Source organism: Gekko japonicus, unplaced genomic scaffold (genome assembly GCF_001447785.1).
Source record: "Gekko japonicus isolate JY-2015 unplaced genomic scaffold, Gekko_japonicus_V1.1 scaffold1109, whole genome shotgun sequence".
NCBI lineage: Eukaryota > Metazoa > Chordata > Lepidosauria > Squamata > Gekkonidae > Gekko > Gekko japonicus.
Genome location: NW_015169205.1, coordinates 318,325 through 326,440, shown reverse-complemented (window position 1 = coordinate 326,440; position 8,116 = coordinate 318,325). Strand labels below are relative to the sequence as shown.

At 38.9% G+C, this 8,116-nt stretch overlaps 1 long non-coding RNA gene across 1 annotated transcript in view; it reads right to left on the bottom strand.

Moving 5' to 3' along the window:
• Positions 1 to 312: 312 nt before the first annotated feature.
• LOC107114763 overlaps positions 313 to 8,116 on the bottom strand; it is a 13,785-nt gene continuing 5,981 nt past the window's right edge. Inside the window, exons 2-3 of the long non-coding RNA XR_001482654.1 lie at positions 2,168 to 2,228; positions 313 to 457 (exon numbers count right to left, since the gene is read on the bottom strand). This is a non-coding gene — a long non-coding RNA (uncharacterized LOC107114763). The remainder of the gene's footprint in view (positions 458 to 2,167; positions 2,229 to 8,116) is intronic.

Below are 8,116 nucleotides of genomic sequence, written 5' to 3'. Positions count from 1 at the left end.
ACCCAAAAAATATTAATAAATCCTCAGCTTTTCAATCATTATTAGACCGGTATGACTGTGTGATGTGTGGAGAACACATCATCCAGGAGTTCGAGATTATACTTATTTTTCCCCTAGACATGAAGTTTTTACTAGAACAGATTTAATCGTTGTTTCTAAACCCTTGGTTAATCAGGTACAACAATCAGAAACTGGCTTAAGGACCCTTTCAGTCCATGCATGGATTGAATGTTTATTAATTTTTGATACTGAAGAAAAAGGTACTTGTACATAGTCACTCAATAAAAATATTTTATTTAGTCAGATGGCTTCTGAGGACATAGAACAAACAATCAAAGATTATTTCGAATTGAATTCCTCTTGTGGAGTCTCAGTAGATGTCGTATGGGATGCAATGAAAGCCATGGTTAGAGGAAAGATCATATCCATTTCCTCAGCCCATAACAAAAAGAGAAATCTGTTAAGACAAGAAATCTTGATTAAAATCAAACAATTAGAAAGCAAACACAAAGCAACAGGTTAAAAAAACCTACGAACAACAATTACTCCTCGAGAGGAAGAAATTGGAAGCTTTGGAAACAACTCAGGTACAGAAAAATTTATTGTACCTCAAACATAAATATTTGTTTCGTCACCCGAGAACTTTAAAAATGATAGCTTGGAAACTTAAAAAAACAACAAACCAATAGAAATATTACCTCGATACTAGATGCTAAAGGAAACCCCATTACTTCAACTAAGGAAATCCTTTCCACATTTTTACAATATTATTGTCATGCCTGCCCTTGACTCAGCCCCAGAGCCAGCTCCTGACAGCCTAAGAGGGGAGGATTCAGTGCCTTTAAGAACTGAAGAAGCATCAGGATCTGCACCTACTGTCAGTACTAAGGAGGATACACAGCAATCTGAGTCAACTACAGGACGGTTTGCACCTCGGATTGAGCAGGCCATAAGCAGCTCACCACCTGCATCTCCCCCACCTGTAAGTAGGCTTAGGGATCAGAGACGTTAGGAGCTGGCTAGCCGACGAAAAGAAGTACGTTCAAGAGGGCGGAGATCCTTGAGCCCTGAGTTTTAACAGCAGCCAGGACCTCGCACAAAGGTGCTAATGAGTTAATGGGCCAGAGCACTATTTAGTAGGGCCTCTGGCCATGAGCAATTTGTGCTGGCAACCTCATTCATAGAACCAGAAGCTCTGCACCTTGATTCCTGTTTGACTCTGTGGCTTTTGGACTCGGCTTCTGTTTGGACTGCTCTAGCTCCTGACTTCCAGCTTTGAACCTGATCACGCCCTCGGCTTTGCTCCCTGTACTCTGACCTCTGGTAACTGACTACGGCTTTGTCTGGTGTTTTGGGACTTGTTTAATGCTCTGCTGACTGCTCTCCCGGCTGACCTTTGGACTTGTATTGTGACTCCCCCTGTCTGCCTGCCTCCCTGGCTCTACCGTGACAATTATCAAAAACTTTATAGCACTGAATATCCTACATCAAAAGAAATACAATTTTTTAAAAAAAACTAATGCTATACAGCACAAATTATCCCATACACATAGTATTAGCATGGAAGAACCAATAACTAGTCAAGAGATTGCGGAAGCAATAAAACAAATCAAAATTAACAAAGCCCCAGGATGGGATGGTTATCCTCCAGAATTTTATTTAAAAATTGCCAAACAATTAATAGGCCCCTTCCAAGAAACTTGTAATTATATCCTTCATTCGAGCAAGATGCTGGAATCATGGACACAAGCAAAAATTATTGTTATCTAGGGAAAAGATAGTATAACACCCCAAGCGTTTAGACCAATTTCATTATTAAATAGTGATTACAAAATATTTACAACTATTTTAACCAATCGGCGAAATAAATTTATAGGTAATTATATCCACTTGAACCAAACAGGTTTTATTCCCTCCAGGGATATTACTGATAACATTAGAAAACTTTAGGAATTATACAATATAGTAAAAAATATTTAACTGATATCAGTCTATTGACCCTTGATATAGAAAAAGCATTCGATAAGGTAGAACCCCAATTTTTAAAAAAAGTGATCAGAGAAATGGGTTTTGGCTCTAATTTTCAAAGAATAATACACACACTTTATGACTCACCAGAAGCACATATAGCAATTAACAAATCAATATAATCAGATTTTATACTTACCAGAGGCACACAGCAGGGATGCCCTTTGTCTCCTCTACTTTTTGCCATAGCCATAGAACCCCTAGCAAACAAAATTAGGCAAGCAGATAAAATTACCGGTATAACAGTTAATCAAATTAAATATGAGATCAGCCTTTTTGCATATGACTGTTTCATGACCATAATCATCACTCCCACTAATTGAAACTTTACTAGCAAAATTTGCAACGATCGCAGGACTCCAAGTTAACCAATCCTAATATATCCAATTAATATAGGAAAAGATGTTCAGAATTATATTCTCATTATTGTTATCAATGGGTCAAAACATCTTGGCCTTATTTAGGTATTAAAATACCTTTAAACCTAAATGAATTATTTAAATTCAACTATATCGATACCATGAATACAACTAAGGTACTATTAGAAAGATGGCATACAGAAAATTTAACTTGGCTAGAAAAAATTGTCTCAATTAAATCTGTAGTTTTCCCCAAACTTTTATACCTCTTTTGCGCATTACCACTTCCGATTCAACCTTCCTACTTTAAAGCAAGAGAGTACCAGAAAAATATCTACTTCTGCTTCATTGACTATGCTAAAGCCTTTGACTGTGTGGATCACAACAAACTATGGCAGGTCCTTAAAGAGATGGGAGTACCAGACCACCTCACATGTCTCTTGAGAAACCTGTATAAGGGCCAAGAAGCGACAGTTAGAACCGGATACGGAACAACTGATTGGTTCAGCATAGGAAAAGGAGAGTGGGTTGGTTTAGAAGAATTCTTTTTGAACTCAAAGCAATATTTGGCAACATTTTGGGCACATACCTCGGAAAGATCACATTTAATACCAAATCACCTTCTAATGCAGGCCTTATTCAAAACTTGGAAACTTAAAACGAAATTACTTAGCACCAGATATTTCCTTAGCATCTACTTTTATAGACCAAACATGGTTTCCTCCTGCACAAAAATCTAATTCTTTTAAATTATGGAAAAAAGCACATTTAACTCTATTATATGATTTAATTGGTAAGAAACATCTATTAGAAAAAACAAAGCTAGATATAAAGGCTTCTTCTATTTATTTATTTGGATTTATATCCCACCCTTCCTGAATGCTCAGGGCGGCTATACTCCCCTGGTTTGAATATTTTCAAATACAGCATTTATTCAGTACACCCAAATTGGGACAAGCATGTACTAGACCGCCTACAGAATTTGAAAAACTTTTATTATTGTCTGATGGCACCAGTAGAGGCTTAATTTCCAAAATATATAAGATACTTATAGATCCTACTCCATCAAACTTACCTTCATATGTGTCATCTTGGAATGCAGACTTAGAAACAGAAGTAGATGAATCTTTTTGAGAGGTGGTATGGTCGGCATATGCATTTACGACTAAATCCATAAACGTAGAACAACAAAATTATAAAATACTCACCAGGTGGTATTTGACACCTTTGAAGCTACATAAAATGAATAGTAAATTATCACCCTATTGTTGGAAACAGTGTGGAGGTATAGGCTCATATATCCATTGCTGGTAGGGGTGCACAGTGATCAAAACATTCTGGCAAAATATCATAGCCCAAATTAAGTTTTTAACTGGCTATGATATTCCAGAAAAACCCAAAATTATACTTTTGAACTACTGGAAAGATATCTCAATTCCTCAATATAGCAAGGAATTATTAACTTTATTGCTTTCAGCTGCAAAAATAACAATTGCACAGAGCTGGAAGAGTAATTCCCCTCTATATATTGCTACATGGTACTCCAAGGTATGGGAACATCTGCTAATGGATAAAATCTCAGATAAATTAGCAAATTCAGACCCTTCCAAGGTATGGGAACATCTCCTAATGGATAAAATCTCAGATAAATTGGCAAATTCAGACCCTTCCCGCAACTCCCAAGCATTTTATGGAAGGTGGAGGGTGATATTGGAAAAATTGGAATATGTTTTAGAACAAATAACACCCACACAGAAATCACAGTATTATAACTTTATTCGTAAAGAATGGATCTTGTAATTATTGGATTGTTGATATCATTATGTTCTGTGAGTTTGTTTGTTTAGTGTTGATATTTGAATTCCTTAATATTGTAATAATATTACAAGTTGTATGTCAACACATGGTTTTTATATTGAAAATAAAAAATATTTAAAAAGAGACAATTTATTTTACAAAAGACTAAACCTCAGCACTTGCAATAGTCCAAAACAAAAAAACTTAAAAAAGAACCCAGCCACTTAAATTATCTCACTTTGTCTTTAAAAGCAGGTTCTTGCTCCAGAGAAAGTCTCAGACAGGAGGGAAGTAAAATTTTCAGTCTTGCTGGGCACACATCAATTTCTCTTCCTGATAGTCTGGTTCAGCCGTGGGCGAATCCTCCATCATCCAGAGAGATCAAGATTAAAAAAACCTAGCCTTCTACCTACTAATTTTATCCACTATCTCCTCACTAACGAGCTAACAATTGAATACACATGACCTTTTCCAACCAACATGCAAAGACTTCATCCTTGACAAACATCACCTGTTAACAATTGATCAAATTAACCAGCACACAGGGCTGTTATCTTTCTCTTAACAGTAATACAGTTTTAAAGAACAAGATGCAACTATAACTGAGCATTACAACCATGATGATGGTTTACTCAGGAGTCTTGGTGAGATATGTTGTCAAAAGCCTTTTTAAAGTCTATGTATATAATGTTTATTGGGTCACCATTGCCTATATGCCCAGCCACCGAGCCAAAGGCAGCAATGGAAGCTCCTTCTTTCTACAGCAACTCCACCTTGGGTGATTCTGCATCTAGCATTCGCTCCACATTTCTCAACTGAGACAACACCGTACTGACTGCAAAGTTACCCCTGAACTGCCATAAAATGACCATAAATCTATGCAGAAGGTACCATAAAATCCAATGATCAAAGGAAGTGAAAGCAGCATGGAATGTGGAGGCTACCATAAAATCTGGTGATCAAAGGAAGTGAAAGTAGCGTGCAGTGCAGAGGGCAATTTCTGTTCCAATGTAGGTTTTGTGAAACAACAGAGGGAAAAGCCAATGCAGAATCAGCCAATGTCTGCCATTAAAAAAAACCACAACTATCTGTGCTGGCTGGAGGAGTGTGTATAGCTAAATAAAAATGCTAAATAGAAGCAGAAGATTACAGATTTGCTGGGACACTGCCCTGGGGAAGAATGGCAGTCTTGGTAAAGACTATTTAGCAAACGAATGTTGTGTGGCACACAATTATGCCAGGGAGAGAGGGAGAGAGGGAGGGAAGGAGAGTGTGTCTGGAATAGACACTAATTCTTGTGTACCATCTAACTGTCATTAAGGCTGCAATTTTAGGCATACAGTATATTATGTACTTGATCCCACTGAAATCAATGATAGTTTCGAGAAGAAATAGAGAGGGCTGTAAGCAAGGTAATGCTTAGGAAACATTCCATACCATATTCCAAGACTAACCGTGTGGTTAGCTTTCCAGGAATACCTACATAAATTGACCAGCTCCCTGGTTCTACACATGGCTAACTTATCAACTACTGAACGTCCTACATACCAGATCAAAAATCCCTACACTTTTTTATTTTTAAAGGTGACTTCTGTGTTTATAACATTGGGATGGTTGTTATAATACAAAGTGATCACACATGCTCTCAAAATACACTGGAATCAGGGGTCATTTCCTGCAAGAGCGCACAGGAGCGGAGCTCCGGCAGTAAAGAGCCCAGGGGGTGGGCACATGCAACAGGCCCCCACCCCCTGCTCCCAGCAGCCCTCAGTCAGAGCAAGAAGCAGTCAGGTAAGTTGCAGAGCCCCCCCCCCGGCCCCCCAGTCCCAGTCCAAAACAGTCCAGTGGCACCTTTAAGACCAAGTTTTATTCAGGTACAAGCTCTCCCTCCTCTGCAAGGACAGATTTGCATGTCCCCCCCCCCAATAGCTTGCAATCCAAAACAGTCCAGTGGAGCCTGAGCGGTGGGTGTTGCCTTCTGACATACTTCCGGTGATGTCAGGGGGTGTGGCATACACAAATAAGTTATGCTAATAAGTTATGCTAATGAGCTCCTGCACCTCTTTTTCTACGAAATGACCCCTGACTGGAATTGTTGAATATATCCAAGAGCAGGCACTCAAACCTTGCTGAGAATTTTTCCTCATTATTGAAATCTCCCCTTGTGCAATTAAATCTGAAGTGGTGTCCCTGGTTGTAAGCATAGCTTATTAAGTAGAGATTTACTGGAATTGGCTCTCAAATTATGTTCTCCTTGAAATAAGGATAATGTTTGTGTGCCCTCACAAGTGCTACAGAACTAGTGATGCATAATAAACATAATATTAAAAGACAGGCCTGCAGCCAAAAATTTTACAGTGTGGGTGTAAAGGTATACATAGGGAAGGTCGATGTGAAACAGCAAAAAAAACACCCCTAAATATAAATATGATACATTTTAAAAATTATTTTACTAATTTACATTTAATGGCTAAGCTGCTGTCTAGGAGCTGCGGTGGCTCAAGTGGTTAAGACGCTGAACTGCAGGCTGTGGAAGGTCAGTAGTTCAGCAGTTCGAGACCCGAGTATGCCGCATGACGGAGTGAGCTCCCGTCTCTAGTTCCAGCTCCTGCCAACCTAGCAGTTCGAAAGCAAGAAACTGCAAGTAGATAAATAGGTACCGCTTCAGTGGGAAGGTAACAGCGTTCCGTGCGCCTTGGTGTTTAGTCATGCCGGCCACATGACCACGGAAATGTCTTCGGACAGTGCTGGCTCTTCGGCTTTGAAACGGAGATGAGCACCGCAACCCTAGAGTCGGACTCGACTGGCTTTCGAGCAAGGGAACCTTTACCTTTTTAAGCTGCTGTACTTGGCCTTATTCTAGGGCAACCACTGACCAAAGATGAAGTCATATGTTAGTTTGGGAATTGATGATGATATCTCCAAAATTGTCTCTTAGTGGGCAATGATCATCAGCTGTTTTTTATATTTTTATTATCAGATTTATACCCCGCCCTCCCCAGCCGAGGCCGGCTTAGTCACTAGGGATAGGGAACTGAAGCAGGGGTGTTGTGCTAGGGTAGCAGAGTTTTTCACCCTTTCCCTCAGTGCTATTTCTCTTACAAAATGCCCCTGTGTTGCTTTTAGTCTCACTAGAGAAGAATAAAAGTACAATATAGCTGCTTGACCCAAGCATGGCTAATAGTTTGTGTTGCGGAGGGGGTATTAAAATACACATCAGGAGACTAGATTGCATATCCCCCAACATAACATGTACTTTGGTCTTGATATTCCATTCAGAAAAGAAAGTTCATACCCATTCAACCAATCATCTGACTAATAAATTTTTGCACCACAAATCTAAATAGTTGGACAAAGGGCAATAAGGTAGTAGCAGAAACATGCCACTCTAAATTCCCTTTCCAAAGGAGCATCTAAGAAGTCTTAGGTTTTCCGGTTAAGGAGGAGGAAACCAAGAGAATGGCAGGATGGCAGGTCAAAGAAGCATCAAATGTACTCACCCAAATGTACTTTATTCACTGGTGTTTTGCTAATGATTTCTTAATGTTTAAGTGCTGCAAAAGGTTAACAAGCCTAAAATGTAAACATGTATTTTAATTCTGGAACGTGGCAGATCATCAGTTAAAGTGATTTGCTTATAACTACAAGCCATTTATACATTTAACTTGCATGCCTACATTCTTCTTTTAAGATATGTTGGAGGAAATCAGCCGAAGGCAGTGTGTGGGATAGGATTCATAACTGTTGGGCAAGATGTGGTGGTGGGGTGAGGGAAATTGCTATCATCCAGCACCTTCATTACTGAAATGGGAGACACTGGCCTGCCAGTTACTCCCTACAACCTCCACATCAGGATCCACAATCAGATCCTGTGAGATTTATTTATTTTACAAAATTTATAAAATTTTACAAAATTTATAAAATTTTACAAA